Raw genomic sequence first — 26,084 nt, 5'->3', positions numbered from 1 at the left:
TGCTGCTGACCTAATTCTAAGAAAGAGTTCAATCAGGATTGCTGGCAAAACACTACCCTTTTAGACTCTCTAGGAAAAAAAAATATACAAAAGTGTGGGGAAAAAAAGCGACTGCTTATTGACTGCTTTCAAAAAGCATATGGTTAATTAAAAATTCACAAAATTTTAAAAAGGTAACGATTATCAAACCCGTATTTTGGATGTGGAAACTGAGGCTCGGAGATACTTTCTTGGCCAAGATGCCATGACTTATTTATGGTCTAAGGCAGCATGCAAACCCAAATAGATTTATTCTGAAGGCTGTAATTTTATCAATTTTCCTATTCTAGTTAAAAATACGGATTCCAGGGATTTCCCTGGCGGTCCAGTGGTTGAGACTCTGCAATCCTAAAGCAGGGGGTCTGGGTTGATCCTTGGTCAGGGAACTAGATCCTACAAGCTGAAACTAACAGCCGGTGCAAATTTAAATGTAAATACACTCTGAGCTCTGTCCTAATTCTGTTGGGCAAGAATACCTGGGCCCAGGAGCTTAGACTTTGCCTTTAAATGACTTCCTTGGGAGATCTGTTTGAGCACTAAAGGGAAATGCTCATTTCATCTATTCAGTGACCAACTTAACCAACTAGAGGTCATGAGTGGAGAGGCAGGGTTGATCTTGGGTGGTCTGAGTCTTGAGTCGCTGGTCCAATTCCCATTTTATGTCAGCAGCAAAGGTCTTGAAATACTCTATGGCTGATTTGGCTCAGAGCACATGATATATTTTGAAACTGAGAGCTTTGTTGCCTGGGCAACTGTTATCCTTTCTTTGTTAAAAAGATTCTCTGAAACCCTTTTCATTCCTTAGCCGATCAACAGTGTGGCTTATGGACTGGGTCTCTGCTGCTAAATCAGACAGATTTAGATTTGCATTCTAGCTATGCTACTGATGATTTGTCTGATCCTGGCCAGATGACTTAAGCTTGAAGTCTGAAAAATGAATATATTTATAACAATGTTATTGAGTTGAAGTGAATATTAAATGTTACAGTAAAAGTAAGATAACTAGGACTTGTCTCATAATTTGTTATTCAGTAGCTCAGTCATGTCTGACTCTTTGCAACCCTATGGACTGCAACACACCAGGCATCCGTGTCCTTCACCATGTCCTGGATCTTCCTCAAACACATGTCTGTTGAGTCAGTGATAATCCAACCATCTTGTCCTCTGTCGTCCCCTTCTCTTCCTGCCTTCAATCCTTCCCAACATCAGGGTCTTTTCTAATGAATTGGCTCCATGCATCAGGTGGCCAAATTATTGGAGCTTCAGCTTCAACATCAGTCCTTCCAAGGAATATTCAGGACTGATTTCCTTTAGGATTGATCTCCTTTTAGTCCAAGGGACTCTCAAGAGTCTTCTCTAACACTATAGTTCAAAAACATCAGTTCTTTGGTGCTCAGCCTTCTTTATGGTTCAACTCTCACATCCATACATGACTACTGGAAAAACCATAGCTTTGACTATACAGACCTTTGTGAGCAAAGGAATGTCTCTGCTTTTTAATACGCTGTCTAGGTTTGACATAATTCTCAGAGATTATGGCCTTTCCCTCTAGATCCATTACTAGAAGTCAAGGTTCTTTATGGTCTATCTCCATGAATTACTGCTTTTTTTTTCCATTTGAGGATATCATCCTGTGGGTGTTCAGCCTTTATCAGGAGTCCTTCATCCAGCATCTTATCTTCCTCAGGACACAAGCCTTGTTGCTTATGGCTCATTGAAATTTACTCTCTAGTTTATCAAAAATCACTGGATACTTGGGGGTAGCTTTTTGCTTCAATGTTTAGTTATATTGCTGAATTTGTGCTTTTTTCTTTTTTTTAACAAGTTTGACCATGAAGGATTCCTATTACTTTCTTGCCAACCCTGTTGCTAGGCATTTAACGAAGTGCTTTGTATATTTTTTCAGCATTGGTAAGTGTTTTTTATTACGAGACATTTTCATTATGCTTAGTCAGCTATTTTGCCAGAAAGAGAAACTTTATTTATTTTTTCTGCTTTTTTTTTTTAAAATTTTATTTTATTTTTAAACTTTACATAATTGTATTAGTTTTGCCAAATATCAAAATGAATCCGCCACAGGTATACATGTGTTCCCCATCCTGAACCCTCCTCCCTCCTCCCTCCCCATACCATCCCTCTGGGTCGTCCCAGTGCACTAGCCCCAAGCATCCAGTATCGTGTATCGAACCTGGACTGGCAACTCGTTTCTTACGTGATATTTTACATGTTTCAATGTCATTCTCCCAAATCTTCCCACCCTCTCCCTCTCCCACAGAGTCCATAAGACTGTTCTATACATCAGTGTCTCTTTTGCTGTCTCGTACACCGGGTTATTGTTACCATCTTTCTAAATTCCATATATATGCGTTAGTATACTGCATTTATGTTTTTCCTTCTGGCTTACTTCACTCTGTATAATAGGCTCCAGTTTCATCCACCTCATTAGAACTGATTCAAATATATTCTTTTTAATGGCTGAGTAATACTCCATTGTGTATATGTACCTCAGCTTTCTTATCCATTCATCTGCTGATGGACATCTACGTTGCTTCCATGTCCTGGCTATTATAAACAGTGCTGCGATGAACATTGGGGTACACGTGTCTCTTTCCCTTCTGGTTTCCTCAGTGTGTATGCCCAGCAGTGGGATTGCTGGATCATAAGGCAGTTCTATTTCAAGTTTTTTAAGGAATCTCCACACTATTCTCCATAGTGGCTGTACTAGTTTGCATTCCCACCAACAGTGTAAGAGGCTTCCCTTTTCTCCACACCCTCTCCGGCATTTATTATTTGTAGACTTTTGGATCGCAGCCATTCTGACTGGTGTGAAATGGTACCTCATAGTGGTTTTGATTTGCATTTCTCTGATAATGAGTGATGTTGAGCATCTTTTCATGTGTTTGTTAGCCATCTGTATGTCTTCTTTGGAGAAATGTCTATTTAGTTCTTTGGCCCATTTTTTGATTGGGTGGTTTATTTTTCTGGAGTTGAGCTGTAGGAGTTGCTTGTATATTTTGAGATTAGTTGTTTGTCAGTTGCTTCATTTGCTATTATTTTCTCCCATTCTGAAGGCTGTCTTTTCACCTTGCTAATAGTTTCTGTTGATGTGCAGAAGCTTTTAAGGTTAATTAGGTCCCATTTGTTTATTTTTGCTTTTATTTCCAATATTCTGGGAGGTGGGTCATAGAGGATCCTGCTGTGATGTATGTCAGAGAGTGTTTTGCCTATGTTCTCCTCTAGGAGTTTTATAGTTTCTGGTCTTACGTTTAGATCTTTAATCCATTTTGAGTTTATTTTTGTGTATGGTGTTAGAAAGTGGTCTAGTTTCATTCTTTTACAAGTGGTTGACCAGATTTCCCAGCACCACTTGTTAAAGAGATTGTCTTTAATCCATTGTATATTCTTGCCTCCTTTGTCAAAGATAAGGTGTCCATATGTGCGTGGATTTATCTCTGGGCTTTCTATTTTATTCCATTGATCTATATTTCTGTCTTTGTGCCAGTACCATACTGTCTTGATAACTGTGGCTTTGTAGTAGAGCCTGAAGTCAGGTAGGTTGATTCCTCCAGTTCCATTCTTCTTTCTCAAGATTGCTTTGGCTATTCGAGGTTTTTTGTATTTCCATACAAATTGTGAAATTATTTTTTCTAGCTCTGTGAAGAATACTGTTGGTAGCTTGATAGGGATTGCGCTGAATCTATAAATTGCTTTGGGTAGTATACTCATTTTCACTATATTGATTCTTCCAATCCATGAACATGGTGTATTTCTCCATCTATTAGTGTCCTCTTTGATTTCTTTCACCAGTGTTTTATAGTTTTCTATATATAGGTCTTTAGTTTCTTTAGGTAGATATATTCCTAAGTATTTTATTCTTTCCGTTGCAATGGTGAATGGAATTGTTTCCTTAATTTCTCTTTCTGTTTTCTCATTATTAGTGTATAGGAATGCAAGGGATTTCTGTGTGTTGATTTTATATCCTGCAACTTTACTATAGTCATTGATTATTTCTAGTAATTTTCTGGTGGAATCTTTAGGGTTTTCTATGTAGAGGATCATGTCATCTGCAAATAGTGAGAGTTTTACTTCTTCTTTTCCAATTTGGATTCCTTTTATTTCTTTTTCTGCTCTGATTGCTGTGGCCAAAACTTCCAAAACTATGTTGAATAGTAATGGTGAAAGTGGGCACCCTTGTCTTGTTCCTGACTTTAGAGGAAATGCTTTCAATTTTTCACCATTGAGGATAGTGTTTGCTGTGGGTTTATCATATATGGCTTTTATTATGTTGAGGTATGTTCCTTCTATTCCTGCTTTCTGGAGAGTTTTTATCATAAATGGATGTTGACTTTTGTCAAAGGCTTTCTCTGCATCTATTGAGATAATCATATGGTTTTTATTTTTCAATTTGTTAATGTGGTGTATTACATTGATTGATTTGCAGATATTGAAGAATCCTTGCATCCCTGGGATAAAGCCCACTTGGTCATGGTGTATGATTTTTTTAATGTGTTGTTGGATTCTGATTGCTAGAATTTTGTTAAGGATTTTTGCATCTATGTTCATCAGTGATATTGGCCTGTAGTTTTCTTTTTTTGTGGGATCTTTGTCAGGTTTTGGTATTAGGGTGATGGTGGCCTCATAGAACGAGTTTGGAAGTTTACCTTCCTCTGCAATTTTCTGGAAGAGTTTGAGCAGGATAGGTGTTAGCTCTTCTCTAAATTTTTGGTAGAATTCAGCTGTGAAGCCAACTGGACCAGGGCTTTTGTTTGCTGGAAGATTTTTGATTACAGTTTCAATTTCCATGCTTGTGATGGGTCTGTTAAGATTTTCTATTTCTTCCTGGTCGAGTTTTGGAAAGTTGTACTTTTCTAAGAATTTGTCCATTTCTTCCACGTTGTCCATTTTATTGGCATATAATTGTTGATAGTAGTCTCTTATGATCCTTTGTATTTCTGTGTTATCTTTTGTGATCTCTCCATTTTCGTTTCTAATTTTGTTGATTTGATTTTTCTCCCTTTGTTTCTTGATGAGTCTGGCTAATGGTTTGTCAATTTTATTTATCATTTCTAAGAACCAGCTTTTGGTTTTGTTGAGTTTTGCTATGGTCTCTTTTGTGTCTTTTGCATTTATTTCTGCTCTAATTTTTAAGATTTCTTTCCTTCTACTAACCCTGGGGTTCTTCATTTCTTCCTTTTCTAGTTGCTTTAGGTGTAGAGTTAGGTTATTTATTTGACTTTTTTCTTGTTTCTTGAGGTGTGCCGGTATTGCTATGAACTTTCCCCTTAGGACTGCTTTTACCGTGTCCCACAGGTTTTGGGTTGTTGTGTTTTCATTTTCATTCGTTTCTATGCAAATTTTGATTTCTTTTTTGATTTCTTCTGTGATTTGTTGGTTATTCAGCAGCGTGTTGTTCAGCCTCCATATGTTGGAATTTTTAATAGTTTTTCTCCTGTAATTGAGATCTAATCTTACTGCATTGTGGTCAGAAAAAATACTTGGAATGATTTCTATTTTTTTGAATTTACCAAGGCTAGCTTTATGGCCCAGGATGTGATCTATCCTGGAGAAGGTTCCATGTGCGCTTGAGAAAAAGGTGAAATTCATTGTTTTGGGATGAAATGTCCTATAGATATCAATTAGGTCTAACTGGTCTATTGTATCGTTTAAAGTTTGTGTTTCCTTGTTAATTTTCTGTTTAGTTGATCTATTCATAGGTGTAAGTGGGGTATTAAAGTCTCCCACTATTATTGTGTTATTGTTAATTTCTCCTTTCATACTTGTTAGCATTTGTCTTACGTACTGTGGTGCTCCTGTGTTGCGTGCATATATATTTATAATTGTTATATCTTCTTCTTGGATTGATCCTTTGATCATTATGTAGTGACCTTCTTTGTCTCTTTTCACAGCCTTTGTTTTAAAGTCTATTTTATCTGATATGAGTATTGCTACTCCTGCTTTCTTTTGGTCCCTATTTGCATGGAAAATCTTTTTCTAGCCCTTCACTTTCAGTCTGTGTGTGTCCCCTGTTTTGAGGTGGGTCTCTTGTAGACAACATATGTAGGGGTCTTGTTTTTGTATCCATTCAGCCAGTCTTTGTCTTTTGGTTGGGGCATTCAACCCATTTACGTTTAAGGTAATTACTGATAAGTATGATCCCGTTGCCATTTACTTTATTGTTTTGGGTTTGAGTTTATACACTGTTTTTGTGTTTCCTGTCTAGAGAATATCCTTTAGTATTTGTTGGAGAGCTGGTTTGGTGGTGCAGAATTCTCTCAGCTTTTGCTTGTCTGAAAAGCTTTTGATTTCTCCTTCATACTTGAATGAGATCCTTGCTGGGTACAATAATCTGGGCTGTAGGTTATTTTCTTTCATCATTTTAAGTATGTCTTGCTATTCCCTCCTGGCTTGAAGAGTTTCTATTGAAAGATCAGCTGTTATCCTTATGGGAATTCCCTTGTGTGTTATTTGTTGTTTTTCCCTTGCTGCTTTTAATATTTGTTCTTTGTGTCTGACCTTTGTTAATTTGATTAATATGTGTCTTGGGGTGTTTCTCCTTGGGTTTATCCTGTTTGGGACTCTCTGGGTTTCTTGGACTTGGGTGATTATTTCCTTCCCCGTTTTAGGGAAGTTTTCCACTATTATCTCCTCAAGTATTTTCTCATGGTCTTTCTTTTTGTCTTCTTCTTCTGGAACCCCTATGATTCGAATGTTGTAGCATTTAATATTGTCCTGGAGGTCTCTGAGATTGTCCTCATTTCTTTTAATTCGTTTTTCTTTTATCCTCTCTGATTCATTTATTTCTACCATTCTATCTTCTAATTCACTAATCCTATCTTCTGCCTCTGTTATTCTACTATTTGTTGGCTCCAGAGTGTTTTTAATTTCATTTATTGCATTATTCATTATATATTGACTCTTTTTTATTTCTTCTAGGTCCTTGTTAAACCTTTCTTGCATCTTCTCTATCCTTGTCTCCAGGCTATTTATCTGTGATTCCATTTTAGTTTCAAGATTTTGGATCAATTTCACTATCATTATTTGGAATTCTTTATCAGGTAGATTCCCTATCTCTTCCTCTTTTGTTTGGTTTGGTGGGCATTTATCCTGTTCCTTTATCTGCTGAGTATTCCTCTGTCTCTTCATCTTGTTTAAATTGCTGAGTTTGGGGTGTCCTTTCTGTATTCTGGCAGATTGTGGAGTTCTCTTTATTGTGGCGTTTCCTCACTGTGTGTGGGTTTGTACAGGTGGCTTGTCAAGGTTTCCTGGTTAGGGAAGCTTGTGTCAGTGTTCTGGTGGGTGGAGCTGTATTTCTTCTCTCTGGAGTGCAATGAAATGTCCAGTAATGAGTTATGAGATGTCTATAGTTTTGGGGTGACTTTGGGCAGCCTGTATCTTGAAGCTCAGGGCTGTGTTCCTTTGTTGCTGGAGAATTTGCTTGGTATGTCTTGCCCTGGAACTTATTGGCCCTTGTGTGGTGCTTGGTTTCAGTGTCGGTATGGAGGCGTTTGATGAGCTCCTGTCAATTTATGTTCCTTGGAGTCAGGAGTTCCCTGGAGTCAGGGTTTGGACTTAAGTCTCCTGCTTCCGGTTATCGGTCTTATTTTTACAGTAGTTTCAAAACTTCTCCTTCTATACAGCACCATTGATAAAACATCTACATTAAAGATGAAAAGTTTCTCTACGGTGAGGGTCACTCAGAGAGGTTCACAGGGTTACATGGAGAAGAGAAGAGGGAGGAGGGAGTTAGAGGTGACCCAAATGAAATGAGGTGAATCAATACTGGAGAGAGTGGGCTAGCCAGTAGTTACTTCCTTATGTGCACTCCGCAACTGGACCACTCAGAGATGTTCACGGAGTTATACAGAGAAGAGAAGAAGGAGGAAGGTGACAGAGGTGGCCAGAAGGATAAAAGGGGGGGATGAAAAGGAGGCAGACAGATCCAGCCAGTAATCAGTTCCCTAAGTGTTCTCCACCATCTGGAACACACAGAAATTCACAGAGTTGGGTAGAGTAGAGAGGGGTTAGGGAGGAGACACAGGAGACCTGGTGGAGAAAAAGGAGAGTCCAAAGGGAGAGAGAGCAGTCAAGCCAGTAATCTCGCTCCCTAGTGACAAATGGGTCCTGAAGATTGGGTTCTTAAAGGTACAAAATTGGTAACAAATACATAAAAGCAAAAATTAAAAATCTAGAGTAGAGTTTGGAATTTCAAAAATACGATGTTAAAGAAAAGAAGAAGGAAAAGAAAGAGAGAAAAAACGAACAAACAAAAACAAACAAGGTCGCGAAAATTATAAAGAAAGTACAGGTACAAAATTGATAACTAATACCAAAAAGCAAAAATTAAAAATCTAGAGTAGAGTTTGGAATTTCAAAAATACAATGTTAAAAAAAAAAAAGAAGAAGAAGAAAAATAAAGAGAGAAAACAAACAAACAAAAACAAACAATGTCACAAAAATTATAAAGAAAATACAGGTACAAAATTGATATCAAATACCAAAAAGCATAAATTAAAAATCTAGAGTAGAGTTTGGAATTTCAGATGTACAATGTTATATAAAAGAAGAAGAGAAAGAAACAGAGAAGAAGAAAAAAAGAAGTCACAGAAATTATATAAAAAAAAAAACTATAGGTACAAAATTGATAACATATACCAAAAAGCGAAAATTAAAAATCTAGAGTAGAGTTTGGAATTTCAAAAATACAATGTTAAAGAAAAGAAGAAGAAAAAAAAAAACAAGGTCAAAAAATTATAAAATATATATATATGAAGTTTGCTGAAGAAGAAAAAAATAGGGTCTTTTTTTTTTTTGCAAAGTAATAGGTTATAAAAATGAAAATTAAAGGAACAATAGAGGACTTAAAAAATTTTTTTTAATTAAAAAAAAAGAAAGAATGATCGTAAAAATAATAAAAATATATCTAGGACTTTCTTGGTTTTGTTGTGGGTGTTGTGGGTTCAGTTCATTTTTGGCTAGTTCCTTGGTCAGACTTATATTTCTCAAGATCTATAGGCCCCTTCCTATGTAGTCTGTAGTAACCACAGGGTTTTGATCTATTACCTGTAGCTTCCAAGGCGTTTCCCTCTGTTATATCTTCTTCTGTTTGCTAGTCTCTTCAGTATCTGGTTTCTGCCCTGACACAAAGGGGACGGTGGAGGACACTTATTTTTTTTTTTAGGCTTACTTGTTCAGTCGCGCTGTGGGGAGGGAGGGAGGGATGCTGCAAACAAATAACACTGGCGCGGGCTCGCAGTGCCTCAGCCACCCTGGGGCTGCCCCCGCTCACGGCGCATGTAGCCACCCTGCCCACACTGCTCCGGCTCTAGGTTGTTCCGCCGGGAACAATCTGCTGCAGGCCCTGGGTTGCATGCACCTCCCAGGTCCAAGCCGCTCAGGTTCAGGCACTCGGGTAGTCCTCAGAGGCGCAGACTCAGTTGGGCCTGCGTTTTGTGCTCTTCCCAGGTCCGAGCAGCTCAGGTGATGAGGTGTTTGGCGAGCGCCAATGCTGCGACTTATCGCCTCCCCGCCACTTGGTTATCTGGGTGTAAAACCGGCGCACCTTCTCAGGCAGATGTTGACCGTCCAGACCCCCAAGAAGTTTTAGTTAGCAAAGAAGCCTGCTTACAGTTTTATTGATAATGTCTCTCTGGGGCTGCGATTGCCCCCTTCCGGCTCTGGCTGCCTGTCACCGGAGGGGGAAGGTCTGCAGCCGGCTATCTCTGTTCAGTCCTTTGTTCCGTGCGCAGGCCTGGCGGTCTTAGGTTAGGGCTGGCTTTTCGCGTGGTAGATATCCCACAGTCTGGTTTGCTAGCCCAAATTATTTCGCTCAGATAGCGCTCAGGGTATTCAGGCCAGATTCTTACTCTCAGCGATGCAGCCCGCGCCGCGCCTCCCTGCCCAGCCCCCGCTTGCTAATGGCGGATGCAGGCGTCTGCGCTGCTTCTCCGCTGGGGGAGTTACTGTAGGGCTCGCAATCTGCGAGTTTTAGTTGTTTATTTATTTTTTCTCCCTGTTATGTTGCCCTCTGTGCTTCCAAAGCTCGGCACAGATTCAGCAATGAGAAGGTTTCCTGGTGTTTGGAAACTTCTCTCTTTTTAAGATTCCCTTCCCGGGACGGAACTCCGTCCCTCCCTGAAAGAGAAACTTTAAACGGTTTCTTAGAATTTTTAACATACAAAGAAAGTGAATTTGATATTAAACGTGAATTTCTTTGGGCTTTTCATGTTTTTAGCCTAATGTTTGTAAAGGGATTTAATTTGAGGATTTTAATTTCTTTCTAGGAACTTCATGGTAAGCAGGCTTAAATTTATACATAGAGTGTCTAGCGTATTTGGAGTGTTTTTTTTCTTTTTTTCTTAAAGGATTTTCTTTGTGTTTTGCAGAACTATTGGTAATATATTTTGGACACTGTGGATGGACTAAAGTGAAAATAGAATAAGGTATGAATGTTTTCCCTTGGATGAAAAGTGGCATTGGGATCAATTTAATTGGTGAACTCCTAGGGACTATTTTAGAGCCTTCTGGGGGCAAAACTGGGGGCAAAACATTGTTCAGCAGAATCTTTATTAATAATATAGGTGCTAATATGCTCTGTATCTGTTTTACTCCTTTCTCTATATAAATTTAGAACTTTGGCAGAAGAGAGAGTGTGATTTATTGGGTCCTCTCAAGCTCCAGTAATGTTTTTCATAAGTATATTACTCAACAATGTTATAACACTGGATAAAAATAAATCCTTTTTTATTATTTGGTTAGTATCAGGACGTTTAAAATGACTTCCTTCCCACTTCACCCACCATTTCCCAGCCCAAGGTTTAAAATCATTAAATTGAGAGAAATTCATAAGCACTCCAAGTTCATTTCTCATCCAATGGCTGATTCCTTCCAGAAACTCTAGCAGCATCCCTGCAATAAAATAAAATTAGATCAAAAGTATTATCAGTTTGGTGGGTGTTATCAGCAACAGCTGAGTTCTGTCTCAGAGGAACAGTTGAGTTCCTCTGTCCTCAAACAGAGGAGTTCAAGGATACTTCTTTTGATAGTAGGGAAGAATCTGGATGCTCCTCAATGCTCTGGCAAGTGTTTCCCTATCTAAGGCTGATAAGGAAAAGAACAAGAACGGCTTAACCAATTGTTTAATGATTGTTTTGCTCTATCTGATTTTCTGAGTAGAAAAGATTTAATGGAGTAACTGCTGCTGCTGCTGCTGCTGCGGCTAAGTCGCTTCAGTCGTGTCTGACTCTGTGCGACTCCATAGACGGCAGCCCACCAGGCTCCCCCATCCCTGGGATTCTCCAGGCAAGAACGCTGGAGTGCCATTTCCTTCTCCAACGCATGAAAGTGAAAAGTGAAAGTGAAGTCGCTCAGTTGTGTCCAACTCTAGCGACCCCATGGACTGCAGCCTACCAGGCTCCTCTGTCCATGGGATTTTCTAGGCAAAAGTACTGGAGTGGGGTACCATTGCCTTCTCCGAATGGAGTAACTAGGACTGCTGAAAAGGCAAGTTGATGTCATTCTATGACAAGTAGAATAAGTAGATCTTTGTTCTTGACTGGTAGTATAGGAGTGTTGAAGCCCACTGCATTGATCTGCCTTAGCCTAAAGTTTTGTCTCTGGGACTGAATTCCTGTACAAGCCTGGAGTTACTTGTTGGGGATGGTTATTCCTTTTTGTAGATGAGGACACTGACCTTGAGAAGCTGGGTGGGATAATGTCTGTAAGGTACTTAGAGCACTCAATAAATCAGAGCTGGAGTGAAGACATTACCTTACAATGTAAACTTTTATCAAGTAAGCACATTGCCAATGGGCTTGGAAAAGACAGAACAGTTTATATAGGGTTTTGTGTGGCATATTACAAATCATATGCACTCACTATCTGTGTATTAAGAAATTAAGAAATGACTTTCAACATTCTTAACTCCCCTCCCTCCTCTCAGTTTGGTCATACTAGAGCCTTAACAATTATATTTCCTCCTAATGTATGGCTATATTACTGTAATTTCCATTTGTGCAGACCCATATCATTCTGAAATTTAAGACTTGCTTTTCTTTAATATATCATTGGCTGCATATATTATCTTTTGCTGAATTCTCTGTTCTGACCATCTCTATACTTTGCTATCCTGCTAACTTGTGCTATGATGGTGGGAAGGATTTTGTAATAGCGAGAGAAGAGTAATAGCATCTGAAAAGGATTCTCCATAACCCAGTTCTATGGTGCTCCTGAAGCATCCACATTGTACTGCTGAAGTAACTCAGGATTTTACTATTTGCCTATATCCTATGTACTGTTATGTTCAAAGTGAAGCTCTCAAAATGGTCTATGTGAAAACAAAAGAACTACTATTTACATTTAGTTTTTAATTTCTTCCTTTAAAAATTCTAAATTTAGTATATTTTAACATATAGTATCCATATATATTTTATAAATAATATACAGATACTGTGAATACCTAACACACATTATTTTTAACTGATGGGACAGTAATTAAAACAAAATTTGGAGACCACTGGTATAGATTATATTTGCAGAGTTGATCATTATCAACTCTAATATATTAATAAAGGCAAAACTCATCTTTAGTAATAAGATTATCCAAAGTTTACATATCATTTATATCCAGTAATAGCTGAACTTCTATTACTCAGATTTTTATTTTTTTAAATTTTATTTGTTTATTTTAAAATTTTAATTGGAGGCTAATTACTTTACAATATTGTGGTGGTTTTTGCCATACACTAACATGAATCAGCTATAGGTGTACATGTGTTCCCCATCCTGAACGCCCCCCCCCCGCCACCTCCCTCTCCATCCCATCCCTCAGGGTCATCCCAGTGCACCAGCCCTGAGCACCCTGTCTCATGCAGCAAACCTGGGCTGGCGATCTGTTGCACATATGATAATATATATGTTTCAATGCTATTCTCTCAAATCATCCCACCCTTGCCTTCTCCCAGAGTCCAGAAGTCTGTTCTTTACATTTGTGTCTCTTTTCCTGTCTCGCATATGGGGTCATCGTTACCATCTTTCTAAATTCTATATATATGCGTTAGTATACTGTATTGGTGTTTTTCTTTCTGACTTACTTCACTCTGAATAATAGGCTCCAGTTTCATCTACCTTATTAGAACTGATTCAAATGCATTCTTTTTAATAGCTGAGTAATATTCCGTTGTGTATATGTACCATAGCTTTTTTAACCATTTGCCTGCCGATGGACATCTAGGTTGCTTCCATGTCCTGGCTATTATAAACAGTGCTGTGATACACACTGGGGTATACGTGTCTCTTTCCATTCTGGTTTCCTTGGTGTGTATGCCCACCAGTGGGATTGCTGGGTTGTATGGCAGTTTTATTTCCAGTTTTTTAAGGAATCTCCACACTGTTCTCCATAGTGGCTGTACTAGTTTGCATTCCCACCAACAGTGTAAGAGGCTTCCCTTTTCTCCACACCCTCTCCAGCATTTATTGTTTGTAGACTTTTTGATAGCAGCCATTATGACTGGTGTGAGCTGGTACTTCATTGTGGTTTTGATTTGCATTTCTCTGATAATGAGTGATGTTGAGCATCTTTTTCATCTGTTTGTTAGCCATCTGTATGTCTTCTTTGGAGAAATGTCTGTTTAGTTCTTTGGCCCATTTTTTGATTGGGTCGCTTATTTTTCTGGAATTGAGCTGCAGGAGTTGCTTGTATATTTTTGAGACTAATTCTTTGTCAGTTGCTTCATTTGCTATTATTTTCTCCCATTCTGAAGGCTGTCTTTTCACCTTGCTTATAGATTGCTTCATTGTGCAAAAGTTTTTAAGTTTAATTAGGTCCCATTTGTTTATTTTTGCTTTTATTTCCATTATTCTGGAAGGTGGGTCATAGAGGATCCGGCTATGATTTACGTCAGAAAGTATTTTGCCTATGTTTTCCTCTAGGAGTTTTATAGTTTCTGGTCTTATATTTAGATCTTTAATCCATTTTGAGTTTATTTTTGTATATGGTGTTAGAAAGTGTTCTAGTTTCATTCTTTTACAAGTGGTTGACCAGTTTTCCCAGCACCACTTGTTAAAGAGATCATCTTTTCTCCATTGTATATTCTTGCCTCCTTTGTCAAAGATAAGGTGTCCATAGATGCATGGATTTATCTCTGGGCTTTCTATTTTGTTCCATTGATCTATATTTCTGTCTTAGTGCCAGTACCATACTGTCTTGATGACTATAGCTTTGTAGTAGAGACTGAAGTCAGGCAGGTTGATTCCTTCAGTTCCATTCTTTCTCAAGATTGCTTTGGCTATTCGAGGTTTTTTGTATTTCCAGACAAATTGCGAAATTATTTGTTCTAGTTCTCTGAAAAATGCCTTTGGTAGCTTGATAGGGATTGCATTGAATCTATAAATTGCTTTGGGTAGTATACTCATTTTCACTATATTGATTCTTCCGATCCATGAACATGGTATATTTCTCCATCTATTTGTATCATCTTTGATTTCTTTCATCAGTGTTTTATAGTTTTCTATATATAGTTCTTTTGTTTCTTTAGGTAGCTTTATTTCTAAGTATTTTCTTCTTTTCATCGCAGTGGTGAATGGAATTTTTTCCTTAATTTCTCTTTCTGTTTTCTCATTGTTAGTGTGTAGGAATGCAAGAGATTTCTGCGTGTTAATTTTATATCTTGCAAGTTTACTATATTCATTGATTAGCTCTAGTAATTTTCTGATGGAGTCTTTAGGATTTTCTATGTAGAGGATCATGTCATCTGCAAATAATGAGAGTTTTACTTCTTCTTTTCCAATCTCAATTCCTTTTATTTATTTTTCTTCTCTGATTGCTGTGGCCAAAACTTCCAAAACTATGTTGAATAGTAGTGGTGAGAGTGAGCATCCTTGTCTTGTTCCTGGCTTTAGGGGAAATGCTTTCAATTTTTCACCATTGAGGATAATGTTTGCTGTGGGTTTATCATATATGGCTTTTATTATGTTGAGGTATGTTCCTTCTATGCCTATTTTCTGGATAGTTTTTATCATAAATGGATGTTGAATTTTGTCAAAGGCTTTCTCTGCATCTATTGAGATAATCATATGACTTTATCTTTAAATTCGTTAATGTGGTGTATTACATTGACTGATTTGAGAATATTGAAGAATCCTTGCATCCCTGGGATAAAGCCCACTTGGTCATGATGTATGATCTTTTTAATACGTTGTTGGATTCTGTTTGCTTGAATTTTGTTAAGGATTTTTGCATCTATGTTCATCAGTGATATTGGCCTACAATTTTCTTGTTTTGTGGCATCTTTGTCTGGTTTTGGTATTAGGGTGATGGTGGCCTCATAGAATGAGTTTGAAAATTTACCTTCCTCTGTAATTTTCTGGAAGAGTTTGAGTAGGATAGGTATTAGCTCTTTTCTAAATTTTTGGTAGAATTCAGCTGTGAAGCCATCTGGTCCTGGGCTTTTGTTTGTTGGAAGGTTTCTGATTACAGTTTTGATTTCTGTGCTTGTGATGGGTCTGTTAAGATTTTCTATTTTTTCCTGGTTCAGTTTTGGAAAGTTATACTTTTCTAAGAATTTGTCCATTTCTTCTAAGTTGTCCATTTTATTGGCATATAGTTGCTGATAGTAGTCTCTTTGATCCTTTGTATTTCTGTGTTGTCTGTTGTGATCTCTCCATTTTCATTTCTAATTTTGTTGGTTTGATTCTTCTCCCTTTTTTTCTTGATGAGTCTAGCTAATGGTTTGTCAATTTATCTTCTCAAAGAACCAGCTTTTAGCTTTATTGATTTTTGCTATGGTCTCCTTTGTTTCTTTTGCATTTATTTCTGCCCTAATTTTTATGATTTCTTTCCTTCTACTAACCCTGGGGTTCTTCATTTCTTCTTTTTCTAGTTGTTTTAGGTGTAGAGTTAGGTTATTTATTTGATTTTTTTCCTTCTTCTTGAGGTAAGCTTGTATTGCCATGAAACTTCCTCTTAACACTGCTTTTACTGAATGCCATGGGTTTGGGTTGTTGTGTTTTCATTTTCATTTGTTTCTATGCATATTTTGATTTCTTTTTTGATTTCTTCTATGATTTGTTGTTTATTCAGAAGTGTGTTGTTTAGCCTCCATATGTTTGTATTTTAATAGTTTTTTTCCCTGTAGTTGACATCTAATCTTACCACATTGTGATCAGAAAAGATGCTTGAGATGATTTCAGTTTTTTTGAATTTACCAAGGCTAGATTTATGGCCCAGGATGTGATCTATCCTGGAGAAAGTTCCGTGTGCACTTGAGAAAAAGGTAAAATTCATTGTTTTGGGGTGAAATGTCCTGTAGATTTCAATTAGGTCTAACTGGTCTATTGTATCGTTTAAAGTTTGTGTTTCCTTGCTAATTTTCTGTTTAGTTGATCTATCCATAAGTGTGAGTAGGGTATTAAAGTCTCCCACTATTATTGTGTTACTGTTAATTTCCCTTTTCATACTTGTTAGCATTTGCCTTACATATTGCAGTGCTCCTATGTTGGGTGCATATATATTTGTAATTGTTATATCTTCTTCTTGGATTGATCCTTTGATCATTATGTAGTATCCTTTTTCACAGCCTTTATTTCAAAGTCTATTTTATCTGATATGAGTATTGCTATTCCTGCTTTATTTTGTCTCCATTTGCATGAAATATCTTTTTCCAGCCCTTCACTTTCAGTCTGTATGTATCCCCTGTTTTGAGGTGGGTCTCTTGTAGACAGCATATATAGGGGTCTTGTTTTTGTATCCATTCAACCAGTCTTTGTCTTTTGGTTGGAGCATTCAACCCATTTACATTTAAGGTAATTATTGATAAGTATGATCCCATTGCCATTTACTTTGTTGTTTTGGGTTCAAGTTTATAAACCTTTTCTGTGTTTCCTGTCTAGAGAAGATCCTTTAGCATTTGTTGAAGAGCTGGTTTAGCGGTGCTGAATTCTCTCAGCTTTTGCTTGTCTTTAAAGCTTTTGATTTCTCCTTCATATTTGAATGAGATCCTTGCTGGGTACAGTAATCTGGGTTGTAGATTTTTCTCTTTCATCACTTTAAGTATGTCCTGTCATTCCCTCCTGGCCTGAAGAGTTTCTATTGAAAGATCAGCAGTTATCCTTATGGGAATCCCCTTGTGTGTTATTTGTTGTTTTTCCCTTGCTGCTTTTACTACTTATTCTTTGTGTTTGATCTTCGTTAATTTGATTAATATGTGTCTTGGGGTGTTTCGCCTTGGGTTTATCCTGTTTGGGACTCTCTGGGTTTCTTGGACTTGGGTGGCTATTTCCTTCCCCATTTTAGGGAAATTTTCAACTATTATCTCCTCAACTATTTTCTCATGGTCTTTCTTTTTGTCTTCGTCTTCTGGGACTCCTATGATTCGAATATTGGGGTGTTTAACATTGTCCCAGAGGCCTCTGAGGTTGTCCTCATTTCTTTTAATTCTTTTTTCTTTTTTCCTCTCTGCTTCATTTATTTCCACCATTCTATCTTCCACCTCACTTATCCTATCTTCTGCCTCAATTATTCTACTGTTGGTTCCCTCCAGAGTGCTTTTGATGTCAGTTATTGCATTATTCATTATTGATTATTATTGACTCTTTTTTATTTCTTCTAGGTCCTTGTTAAACTTTTCTTGCATCTTTTCAATCATTGTATCCAGACTATTTACCTGTAACTCCATTTTGTTTTCAAGATTTTGGATCATTTTTACTATCATTATTTGAATTCTTTGTCAGGTAGACTCCCTATCTCCTCCTCTTTTGTTTGGTTTGGTGGGCTTTTATCGTGTTCCTTTACCTGTTGAATATTTCTCTGCCTTTTCATCTTGTTTATATTGCTGTGTTTGGGGTGGCCTTTCTGTATGCTGGAAGTTTGTGGTTCCTCTTTATTGTGGAAGGTTCCTTCCTGTGGGTGGGGTTGGATGAGTGGCTTGTCAAGGTTTCCTGGTGAGGGAAGCTTGCGTTGGTGTTCTGGTGGGTAGAGCTGGATCTCTTCTCTCTCGAGTGGAATGAAGTGTCCAGTAGTGAGTTTTGAGGTGTCTATGGGTTTGGTGTGACTTTTGGCCATCTGTATTTTAATGCTCAGGGTTATGTTCCTGCTTTGTTGGAGAATTAGCTTGGTATGTCTTGATCTGTAACTTGTTGGCTCTTGGGTGGAGCTTGGTTTCAGTGTAGGTATGGAGGCTTTTGGATGAGCTCTTGTCGATGAATGTTCCCTGGAATCAGGAGTTTTCTGGTGTTCTCAAGTTTTGGATTTAAGCCTCCTGCCTCTGGCTTTCAGTCTATTCTTACAGTAGTCTCAAGACTTCTCCATGCATTCAGCACTGATGATAAAACATCTAGGTTAATGGTGTAAAGATTCTCCACAGCGAGGGACTCCCAGAGTTACATGGAGAAGAGAAGAGGGAGGAGAGAGATAGAGGTGACCAGGAGGAGAAGAGGGGGAATCAAAAGGGGAGAGAGAAATCTAGCCAGTAATCAATTCCCTATTTGCTCTCCACAGTCTGGAACACTCAGAGAGGTTCATGGAGTTACATAGAGAAGAGGAGAAAGAGGAAGGAGATAGAGGTGACCAGGAGGAAAGGAGGGGGAGTCAAAAGAAGAGAGACCAATCTAGCCAGTAATCAGTTCCCTAAGTGTTCTCCACAGCCTGAAACACCCAAAGAGATTCACAGGGTTAATTAGAGAAGAGAAAGGGGAGGGAGGAGATAGAGGTGACCTGGGGGAGAAAAAGGAGAGTCAAAAAGGAAGAGAGCAATTAAGCCAGTAATCACACTCCAAGTAAAAATGGGTGCTGAAGATTGGATTCTTAAAGGTACAAAATTGATAACACATACCAAAAAGCAAAGATTAAAAATCTAGAGTAGAGGTTAGACTCTCAAAAATACAATATTAAAAAACCAAAATAAAATTGCAAAAATTATTAAAAAAAAAAAATATATATATGAAATTTGCTTTAAAAACAGGGTCTTATTTTTTGCAAGGTAATAGTAGGTTTTAAAAATGAAAATTAAAGGAGTAATAAAGAACTTAAAAATTCAAAAAAATTTAAAAATGATAATAGTAAAATATATCTAGGAATTTCTCTGGAGCTGTTGAGGGCAGTGTGTGGTCAGTTCAGTTTCAGATAGTTCCTTATTCCAGCTTAAGCTTCTTTTCAAGGTTTATAGGCCCCTTCCAATGTAGTCAGTGCTAATTACAGGGTTTTAATCTGTTGCACCTTTCACTTCCAAAGCAGTTCCCTCTTCTTTGTTTATTTTGGCTTCTTCTATTTGCAAGTTTCTTCAGTGTCTAATTTCCGCCCTGACACAAGGGGGCGGAGGTGGTCATTTATTTAGGCTCTCTTGTTCAATTGTGCTGCGGGGAGGGAGGAACACTGCAAACAAATATCACTGGCGTGTGTGGGGAGTGCTCACAGTGTCTGGGCCACACTGGGTTTGCCCCCACTCACGGCGTGTGCTTTCCTGGTCTACACTGCTCAGGCTCCAGGTTGCTCTGTAGGGGAACTGTCTAAGCGAGCCCTGGGTTGCTTGCACTTCCCAGGTCTAAGCTGCTCAGGTTCAGTTTCTTGGGTACTCCACAAAGGCCCAGATTTGGTTGGGCATGCATTTTGTGTCCTTCCCAGGTCTGAGCAGCTCAGGTGACTGGGTGCTTGGCGAACGCACTCTCCTCAGGTGGAGCCGTAGGTCTTATCACCTCCCTGGTCCCAGCCCCTTGATTTCCTGGATGTGCAGTGGGAGCACCTTCTCAGGTGTGCTGTGTGTCTCCTCTGGAGAGCCGATCTCTGGCTGCAACCCTCCTGGTGGATGTCAACCGTCCAGGATCCCAGGAAGACTTAGTTAGCAACTGGGAGCCTGCTTGCAGTTTAGTAGAGGATGCCATCTCTGGGACCGAGTTTGCCCCTTGCCTTCTGGCTCTGGCTGTCGCCCGCCTGCCTCTCTGCCTCTGGTGGGGGATGGGCCGGTCCGATGCCAGCTAGCTCTCCTCTGGTATTTGCTCAGTTCTTTGTTCTGTGAGCTGGCCAGGCAGTGCCTTAGGGTTAGAGCTTTTCGTGGGAAAGTTCTCTCTCTCTCTGGCTATCCCACAGTTTGGGTTGCTATCTCACATTAGCTCCCTCAGATTGTCCTCAGGGCGTTCGGGCCTGGTCCTTACCCTAAAGCAACGCAGCCTGTGTGTCCCTGTTCAGCCCCCGCTTGCTGGTGGCTGACGCAAGCGTCTGGGCTACTTCTCTGCTGGGAGTTGCGGTTAGGCGCGTACTCTGTGGGTTTTATTTATTTTTTCCTCCCAGTTATGTTGCCCTCTGATATTCCAAAACTCCTCACAGACCCACAGGTGAGAGGGTTTCCTGGTGTTTGGAAACTTCTCCTCTTTTATGACTCCCTCCCCAGGACGGGTCTCTGTCCCTAACTCCTTTGTCTCTCTTTTTATCTTTAATATTTTGTTCTACCTCCTTTCGAAGACAATGGGCTGCGTTTCTGGGTGTCTGGTGTCCTCCACCTGCATTCAGAAGTTGTTTTGTGGTATTTTCTCAGCGTTCAAATGATCTTTTGATGAATTTGTGGGGGAGAAAGTAGTCTCCCCATCCTATTCCTCTGCCATCTTAGGACCGCCCCCTCCTACTCAAATTTTTTAATTTTTTTTTTTTTTTAAATCATGCCTAAATTGTTTGGTAGCAATAAATAAACTGAAAATGTGTTAAGTAGAAAGGAGACAGGACTAAATCTCTTCAGAGATGTTGTTGTTCAGTCACTCAGTTGTGTCTGACTCTTTGCAACCCCATGGACTGCAGCATGCCAGACTTCCCTGTCCTTCACCATCTACTGGAGCTTGCTCAAACTCAAGTCCATTGATTCAGTGATGCCATCCAACCATCTCATCCTCTGTCATCCCCTTCTCCTCCTGCCTTCAATCTTTCCCAGCATCAGGGCCTTTTCTAATGAGTCAGCTCTTTGTATCAGGTGGCCAAAGTATTGGAGCTTCATCTTCAACATCAGCCTTTCAAATGAATATTCAGGACTGATTTCCTTTAGGATTGACTGGTTTGATTTCCTTGCTGTTGAAGGGACTCTCAAGAGTCTTTTCCAACACCACAGTTCAAAAGCATCAGTTCTTTGACACTCAGCTTTCTTTATGATCCAACTCTCACATCCATACATGACCACTGGAAAAACCATAGCTTTGACTGCACGGATCTTTGTTGGTAAAGTAATGTCTCTGATTTTTAATATGCTATGTTGGTCATAGCTTTTCTTCCAAGGAGCAAGTGCCTTTTAATTTCATGGCCGCAGTCACCATCTGTGGAGATTTTGGAGCCCAAGAAAATAAAGTTTGCCACTGTTTCCATTGTTTCACCATCTATTATTTGCCAGGAAGTGATGGGAACAGATGTCATGATCTTCTTTTTTTTGAATGTTGAGTTTTAAGAGATACTAGTTAGCAAAATTTTGAAGGAAAAATACTTTTTTTTTTTTTTTTTAAACTTTTTCCCTAAAATGAAGTATCCCAGGGTGGTATGAAATGTATTTCTAAGAGATTCACATAGAAGTTTCAAACGTCACACCCTAATTTAAAAACAGACTTTCATTTAAATGTCTATTTTGGTTTTCCAAATGCAAAAGAGTTTGTCTCTTTTAAGCTCGTAAGTGGGGAAGAGAGGAGGAACCAAGGAGATTGGAGGTGATTCCCAGTGGAGAGAAAAGGTAACTGTAGTATTAAGAGAAAGAAGCCAGCCATAAAAGGAAGAAAAAGAACTGAAGTTCACCCCTTCTTGTGAAATTTTAAAATTTTCTGCAGTGTGGGAGAGCATTCAATATGGTCTGAAGTATGGGAGCTCCCTGTGGTAAAGATGGTCTGAAGTATGTGAGAGAATTCATGATGGCTACTGTCTTAGTTTCCTTGGGCTGTTGTAACAAAGGACCACGAGCTGAGTTGCTTAAACAATGGAAATCTGATCTCTCAAAGTTCTTGAGGCTGAAAGTCTGAAATCTGAAAGGTGTTGGTAGAGACATACTCCTTCCAAATTCTCCAGGGAGAGATCCTTCCTTGACTCTTGAAACTTCTGGTAGCCCAGGTCTTCCTTGACTTATGGCAGCCTCACCCCTGTCTCTGTCTCCTCACCATTTTCCCTCTTCATCTCTGTTCAAATTTCACTCTTCTTGTAAAGCTATCAGTCATTCTGGATTCGATTCTACTCTAGTATGGCACCATCTTAGCCAATTACACTCTCAGTAACCTTGTATCCAAATTCTGAGGTATTGGTTGTCATTTTTTTTTTTTTTTTGGTGGCGGGGCAGGGTGGGTGGTGGTTGGAAATACAACACATAACAGCTGTTGAGTGTTCTATAGTTTCTTGGGAGGAGAGAGGGAGGGATCATGTAGTGATTTTGGATTTTCAGGCTGTGAGTGGGAGGTGAACTATAAAGCATGGGAATGGAGTGGAGATGATTAGACATTCTAAGTCAGGACATGAACTTGGAGATCAGGAAAAACACTGTGGGGAATTAGGGAAGAGAGAAGTTGCCCACATTCATTGCTAGGTATCACATTAATATTAAATTGATGCTCTTGTTCATTAACCTTGTGGAGTAGTCCTGGAAGGTTTGTTTGCAAGTGGGTGGGTGAGTGGATAAGTGAGGGCCACTGTTAACCGGACTCTTCCTCCCCTTGCTGCAAGGCCACACTCCCTCTGCCTGGCTGCTGCCCAGTCTATTTAGCACATAATCAATGCTGATTGATGCCATTTCAGTTGTTATATCTCTTAAATAACACCCCTGGGAATAACTATTTAAATAAATTATCACTCTAAGTAGTGAGGTGGAGTCAACACAGGAAAAAAATTTTTTTAGAGTTATTTAAAAAAAATAATTTATTTTTGGCTGTGCTGGCTGTTCATTGCTGCATGTGTTTTTCTCTAGTTTTGGGGATGGCTGGGAGGGCCATTGTTTGTTGCAGTGCATCAGCTTCTCACTGAGGTGGCTTCTCTTGTTGCGGCACGTGGGCTCAATAGTTGTGGTTCCCGGACTCTAGAGCACAGGCTCAATAGTTGTGGTGCAAGGGCTTAGTTGCTCTGAAGCATGTGGGATCCTCCTGGATCAGGGACAGAACCTATGTTTCCTGCATTGGCAGGAGGTTTCTTTACCACTGAGTCACCAGAGAAGCCCAGGAAAAATTTTTAAAAAATTGGTGGTAAAAGGAAGGTTATGGTGGTTTGATGTGAGAACATGTTATTTTATTTTAAAATTTTATTAAATATTTTTAACTTTAATTTTTAAATGATGGACATTTGAATGTGTTTATTGCCCAACGGGAGGTCTTAAGACCCTGCTGTGGGCAGGAGAGTTTGGGGTCAGGCACATCTGGGCTGGGTTAACACTGGAAGGCAAGTAAGTGTTCTTATTTGGGAACATTTAACATTTTACTCAAGGCCTGACCTTTTCTCAAGTGTCCTCCAGGCTCTGAGACAGGGGAGCTTGGATGAGTGTCCTAATTCATGGATGCTTTCTTAGTTTGGAATCCACCCTGGCCATCTGGCAGGCAAGGATATGACTGTTTTCTCCTCATGGGGACCATGGCGCTCAGGCATGCTCACACATACTACTGCCAGGGGCAAGCAGCTTGGGAGAAGCCAGGGCCATTCTTGATTTCCTTCTTGTTTTTCTATCCTTCAGTGGCCAACTGACCTAGTTTTCAATGGGAATAAAGGACCTATTGGCTTGATTTAATATTTTTACCAGAATAATTTTATCTAAGAGCTTTATGCTTTTGAGTTAATAGAATTTATTTTAAAATTAGATCTTCCTTCTACCAACTCTGGGTTTAATTCTTCTTTTTCTAGTTCTTTGAGGTATAAAATTAGGATGTCTATTCTTTTTTTTCTTTTTTAATAGAGGCATTTATTGTGACAACCTTCGTTCTTAGAATTGCTTTTGCTGCATCCCCTAAAGTTTGGTATGTTGTACTTGTGTTTTCATTTGAGTCAAGATACTTTTAGATTTCCCTGTTGATTTCTTCTTTGATCCATTGATTCTTCAGGAGCATTCTGTTTAATCATGACATATTTGTGAATTTTTCAGTTTTCCTCTTTGAATTGATTTCTAGTTTCATACCATCCCCAGTTTCTGAGCTTTTCTCTGAGTGAATTGCTCCATATATATTTGTAAATTTGTTTCATGAGTGGAGGGAATTTTATGAGCTTACTGTGCTGTCATCTTGGTTCCTATTAAATTCTAAATCTATCTTATTATTTTTATAACAAATTAATATATTGCAATTCAAGAAATTTTTGAAAATTGAAAAATAGAAAAAATTACACTATTACCATCCTTCTCCGGGAGGAGGGGGTGACAACAGAGGACGAGATGGTTGGATGACATCACCAGCTCAATGGACATTGAGTTTGAGCAAGCCCTGAGAGATGGTGAGGGACAAGGAAGCCTGGTGTGCTGCAGTCTATAGGGTTGAAAAGAGTCGGACATGACTGGAAAACAACAAGAATTACTATCCATAAAAAAACTACAGTTAGTGGTTGACTTCTTTCTTTGCATTGTCAAAATAGTTATGATTATACTGCATCAACAAAATTTTTCCCTGTCTTAAAAAATTTGTTATAACATAAACACTTTCCATGTTATCGCAAGTTCTTTATAAACATTTTGGTGGGTGCATAACATTCAACCATGTGAATGTGTGACATCTTATATAACTACTCACCTATTTTGCCATCACATAAAATTGTGGGCACTGTCAAGGACATTCTTGTGCAGTGTGAACAGGATAACTGGAGAACTTGACGACAATGTGTACATCTGTGTTGAGAAACAGTGTCCCCTAGGAGATGCACCAACTTTGGGGTAGAGCCCATGTAAGAAGGCTAGTTCTTTAGCTAGTTCCTTAGCTCTCATGGGACTCTGATCCTGCCTGGGAAGGGACCTGGGGATTGATTAGGATAGGAGACAGCAAAGTGGCTCTAGAGACTGTTTACTAGTCAACAGTATTTTCTTATAGTTTTAATTTAGGTCATACAAAACACACTGTCTTGTAGCTCTTGTACTCAGAAGACTAGAGGTAAGATTTCATTGACCCTCAATTTCCTTAATGACTCTTTATAGAGAAGCTATGCTTACTATTTGTCCCTTTAACAGTGAAGTGTCTTGGATTGGCGAAAGAAACTGAAGAAGATACAAATAAATGGAAAGATATCCCATGTTTATAGGATTAGAAGAGTTAAAATTGTTAAACTGTCCATACTATCCACAAACATCCATAGATTCAATGCAATCCTTATCAAAATTCCAATGGCATTTTTTAATAGAAATTTTAAAAAATACTGAAATTCATATCGAATTACAAAGATTTCACGTAACAATTTTGAGAAAGAAGAACAAAGCTGGCAGCATCACATTCCTGATTTCAAACTATACTGCAAACAATATGCTTAGAACAATATGTTACTAGCATAGAAACAGACATGTAGATCAATGGAACACTATTGAGAGTCCAGGAATAAACCCATACATGTATGGTTAACTAACATTGACTAGGGAGTATTCACTCAATGGGTAAAGAATAGCCTCTTTAATAAATGGTGTTGGAAAAATTGGATATACTCATGCAAAAGAATGAAACTGTACCACTGTGATACACCATACACAAATTTCAACTCAAAATGAATTAAAGACTTGAACATAAAACCTGAGACCTTAGAATTCCTAGGAAAAAACAGAGAATTTGCTTCTCAACATTGCAGTATTATTCACAATAGCCAAGACTTGGAAGCAACCTAAGTGTCCAACCATGGATGAGGGAAAAAGAAGATGTGAGATATACACATACACACACAGAGGATTATTATTCAGCCATAAAAAGGGAAATCCTGCTGTTTGTGATGACATGGATAGATCTTGAGGGCATTATGCTAAGTGAAATAAGTTAGAAAGAGAAAGACAAATACTATACAATCTCACTTATATGTGGAACCTAAAAATATTGGACTCTACCGAAACAGAGACAATGGTAGTTGTCAGGGGCTGAGTAGAGGAAACGGGGAGATGCTGATCAAA

General features: G+C 38.7%; 1 long non-coding RNA gene and 1 pseudogene across 2 annotated transcripts in view; one reads left to right on the top strand and one right to left on the bottom strand.

Annotated features, from left to right (window-relative positions):
* Positions 1-9,767: 9,767 nt before the first annotated feature.
* LOC147363499 (uncharacterized) overlaps positions 9,768-26,084 on the top strand; it is a 78,056-nt gene continuing 61,739 nt past the window's right edge. Inside the window, exons 1-2 of one of the 2 annotated variants that reach the window (XR_015137224.1) lie at positions 9,768-10,329; positions 10,422-10,478. This is a non-coding gene — a long non-coding RNA (uncharacterized LOC147363499). The remainder of the gene's footprint in view (positions 10,330-10,421; positions 10,479-26,084) is intronic. The other variant, XR_015137223.1, reaches the window with a different exon arrangement.
* The window catches only part of LOC147363500 (uncharacterized), a 39,984-nt pseudogene continuing 33,395 nt past the window's right edge, over positions 19,496-26,084 (bottom strand).

Source organism: Bos grunniens, chromosome 11, assembly GCF_055505025.1.
Source record: "Bos grunniens cultivar Pamir isolate PY7600 chromosome 11, Bosgru_T2T1.0, whole genome shotgun sequence".
NCBI lineage: Eukaryota > Metazoa > Chordata > Mammalia > Artiodactyla > Bovidae > Bos > Bos grunniens.
The sequence above is the reverse complement of the archived record's forward strand: the minus strand, read 5'-3'. Positions and strand labels throughout refer to the sequence as shown.